Below are 4,554 nucleotides of genomic sequence, written 5' to 3' on the forward strand. Positions count from 1 at the left end.
ACGTGACCCCATCTCCAGGCTGACCCAGCAGCAGCAACCCTCAAAGCAAGCTAGGGGGAGAGCAATTGCTCTGAGCTTCATTTAATCAGCCAGGGTAATTAGGTGATTTACAAAGAACACGTGTTTCTGGAGGCTGCTCTTGTTTTCTCCAATCTGCTCTGACACTTGAGGAGCAAAGATCTTCTAGCAACAGCTGTGCAAAGCCAGCAGCTGCAGGGAGCATCCTCTAGCCGGTGAGACCCCCAAATTCTTGTCCTCCCCAGCTTCTGCAGGTGCAGACCCCTGGGCGCCCTGTGTCAAGATCACAGCCGTTGTGCTCCTGCTGCCTGAATCATTCAGAGATGCCTCCAACGTGTGGAATGACAGAGAAAGGAGAAATGCTCTGCTGACCCGCTTACTGTGGGGAAAGCCAGGGCAGGAGACCATGCTTATTTTTGGGACCTCCTGCATATCGGCATTTCTGCTCTGGGGCTAGGGAACCTCGGGGCTGGGTTTGCTGGATACTCAGGGCTGTCAGTGCCATCAGTCCCGCTGCTCCCTCAGGGCCATGCTGTCTGCGGCTCAGCTGATCTGTGAGCTGCACGGGGCTGCGTGCCCTCTTTGCTCCATCCTTGCTGGGGTGCAGTGGCTGAGCAAGGTCTGCCAGGCATTTGCCCTCCAGCCCAGAGCTTTGGTTCCAAATGAGGGTGTTTTTGCCCTCAAAGACAGGTGTGGGCTTTGGTCCTGCTGTGAGTTATCTGCACTAATGCCAGTGTTTTTCTCTTCATCGGGGCTGGTTTTGCAGCAGCCTGGATGAAGACAAAAATTCCAGGAGAGATGCCTTTTTTGGCTGATGGGTTGGTGGTTTGTTTTAATATTTTTTTATTTCTGAGACAGTTCTGAAAAAAGCAGCTCCCCTAAAGCACCTCTGCCCTTGTAGAGCATGATGGCGCTTGTTACATGGGATAAATACATCCCTTGTGACTAAACCCCAGAACTGGCACTGGAGAGGAGGCTGGAAACCTCTGCAGCATCCTTCACTCCAGCTGTGCAGGCAGGCGCTGGAAAGATGACAAGGATTTCCTGCGGCATTTGGTGAAATGAGTCAGCGTGGCACACACCCGGGTGGGCATGGCCGGCGGGCTGGGCAGGAGCCAGCCAGCAGCATGTGCCCGGCGGCATGGGGAGAAAGCATGGCAAGCCCATGTGGCAGGGACTTGCCCAGGGCATGTCTGTGGGGATGCATCCTGCTGACCTTCAGGCTGGAGCACCCATGCACCAAAACCAAGCCCTCCCCAGGGCAGGCAGGGTCCAGGTGGGATGCAGGCAGCAACGGGGGACGCTCCAGCTCAGAAGTGCTGGTACAAGGGGCCATGCCTGGTCCTTTGGCCAAATCACCAGTGCCACATGGCACAGCCAGTGTCTCGGTGCCCTCTGCCCATGTGAGTGCCGGGAAAGGTGAGTGCTACTTCTAAGATACTCTGCATTCCTGAGAAGCTGCCATGAGTCACTCACTCTCACATACACACAAAAAATGTCCCAGGAGAGATTAGACATAGCTCACTTTGTTCTGAGTCATTATCTGCCCCAGCCTCGTATTGAGCCGAGAACTGCACAATTCAGGGAAACAACCAGCACTTTCTGCATGCACGTGGGTCTTTGGCTCTGGCCAAGCAGGTTTCTCTGGGACTCCCAGTGGCAATAGCTTGTCCTGGCTTCCCCGGGAGGACAGTGCCCCGGCACTGTGTCACAGGGAGGTTAGGGTATAGGCAGATGTGCTCATGCTGTGCATCTTTCCAGACAGGACCAGAATGACAATGTGTCTCCGCAGCTCTCAAAGGCGCAGCTGTCTGCCTGGCCCAGCCCAGCCATGCATGGGTAATTCCGCTGCTTTGCAGTGGCACCCGCACAGGTTTGCAGAGCCCTTGGAAGTGCCAAGGCTGCTAATGCCACCCCACTTGCTGGGCCCATGCATGCTTTTGCTGGGACATGTGGGCTGCACCTTGGCAGGCTGTGCCCGGGCTCCCTGCGGATGCCTGGCTGTCCTCAGTGCACTTCACTCTGCACTGGCTCTCATGTGTCTGCACAAAGATACCCGCTGTGTGCAGCGAGTGCCAGGGTCTGGGCCTCCTTCCCAAGTTATTTCCAAGTGTCCTCCAGTTTCACACCTGGATTCCCCTTCTCACAGCCTTGAGTATCTTGATAATATAATTTTCTTTCTGCTCGCTCAGGTTAGACCCCATCACACCAGTTTACTCTTATGTCTCTGGGCCAGGAACCTGGAGCTGCCTCCCGGTAGCTGAAAATGGTTAAACCCAGTAATTCAGCACCTGCCAGTGTCACAACCATTAATTTCTGACTGTCTCCAGGCTCCTGCCACTGTAGCTCCCCAAGGGAAGCTTTGTCTGACTCCCTTCTGTGATCCCTGGATGTTGCCATCCCACTGTGCCTGGAGCACTCCCTGCCAGGGTTAGAGACAATAAGCCTCCATGCTGACCCATACAGATCTCCAGCACCCAGAGCTGGACCACCCCTCCTGACAGCCAAACCCAACCCTCCCATGTGGCCATCCCACGCTGCCACCCCCACCGACTGCCCTCTTCACGGTCACATTGTCTGCTTGGTGATGTTTTCCCCATCTGTTTCTGGAAGAAACACCTTTTCCAGCCTTTTGGGTGAGCACATTCTCACAGCACCGGGACATTCCCAGACAGGATGACTAGAATCTAGTCACGTCCATAGTGCAAGGGACACCAGTGCCAGAAGTACAGCCCGGATCTCCCATGTCTCACCCAGACCTCCAGACAACCCTTTCCCCTCCAGCACTAAACAATATCCTTCGACTTCGCCATTCCAGAGCAGGTGGTGCAAAGTACCCAGGGCATCCCCGAATGTGACACACCGCTTGTTTTGCCCCAAAATACTCGATGAAAAACATGGGGAGCTTGGTTGCTCATCTTCCTCACAAAGAACAGGAGCCCCAGGCTGGGCGGCGAGCCAGCCGCCAGCGCACGAGCTGGAGGAAATGTGTTTCTTACTGGCTTTTCGCCTCTTCAGGAGCAGGCTGGGTGGTGCGGGGGGAGCGCTCTCTGCCCCAGCTCCTGCTGTGTCAGCCAGCCCCATGGCGAGTGCAGGAAGGAGTGGGCAGCCCCCCGGTGCGTTGGGGTTTTACATGGGCCAAGGGGGAGCCCCCACGGGTACTCCTCACTGCCGCCATGGCAGCCCCAGCCACGCACAACTGCCCGGGATGGTTTCCCCCTCAGGCCTGGGGCTGCCATAAGGAGAAGGGTGGGAAGAGAGAGGGTGTCCCCATTGAGGTGGTAAGAACTGGCCCCTCGCTGAGGGAGAGGGACAGAGAGCCACGAGAGGGACACAGGCATTGGGTTTTTCTGCATGGTGAGCCCGTGGGGCTGGGATGCTCAAGGTCATTCCCATACCCATTATGCTTAGCTACATGGGGCACTGGAACATCAGAGAACGTGTTCCTGCATCTGCTGGGATTGCCCCTACCCAGGCAGCTCAGCTTTTGTCTCCCATCCCATCCCCTACCAGTCCCACCTGCCTCATACTAAGGATTTATGTCTGGGACCCCCAAAACACCCATCCCTCTGCCATCCCCACCACCTCCCTTTGTTGCCCAGGCACCAAGACCTGCCACATGGATGCATCTGAACGCACTGGGACTGTCACCAAAGGGGTCACCGCTGCCCTTGCACTGCTGCTGCCCTACAGTGTGATTTATGGGACATTTCCCCACCTCGCTCACCCGGCAGATGCTGGGGCCATGCAGGGTGTTCTGTTCCTCCTCATCTTCCTGCCTTCGTGAGCCAAGGGAGAACCACTTGCTAGTGTGTGTGTGTGTGTGTGAGAGAGCACGTGTGTGTGCATTTGGGCACAGTGTTTCCTGGGCTGTTAAAAAAGAGATATTGAAAATTGGTGAGTTTAAAAACAGAAGAAATTTGCAAAAACATTTCAGTGCATCTTCTCTGACCTGTTCGGCAGGACCCTGGGAGAAGAGAAGGGTGAGGAGCAGCTGGCAGGATGGGGACTCCTAGGGATCACCCCAACCCTCTCCCTCCCATGTGGCTCAAAGCAAGGTTAAATCATCATGGCTTGGGGTGCAGGCACCCACAGGACAGGCATTCCTGGCTATTGCCTCACCTCCAGCCCTGCCCCTGCCAATGCAACGTGCCCTGGAGGGTCGCAGCACCGGGGAGCATGCAGCAGCCTCTCCTGCTTCGTTGCAATAAACCATCTGCATCCTGAAGACAAATTTTCCCCGAAATCCCCATTTCGTGAAGCTATGGGGGCTATCAGGTACAGAAGGCACCTGCTGGCTCTCTGGGGAGCTCCAGCCCCAGATGCAAGCCCAGACTGACCTGCTGGGGAAATAAAGGCTCCTGTAACCTGGGCGGCAGCAGGGCACTGGTCTGTAACCTGTTCTTCTCCTTCCCCTCTGTGGTGAGAGGGAAGGTGGGACCAGGCAGAGACCACACCTAAATTCCCCTTCCTCTGCAACCCTCCCTTTCCTCACCTCGCTCCCGGACACAGGCCAGGATACGGAGCCAGCTGGGT

Source organism: Falco biarmicus, chromosome 14 (genome assembly GCF_023638135.1).
Source record: "Falco biarmicus isolate bFalBia1 chromosome 14, bFalBia1.pri, whole genome shotgun sequence".
Taxonomy (NCBI): Eukaryota; Metazoa; Chordata; class Aves; order Falconiformes; family Falconidae; genus Falco; species Falco biarmicus.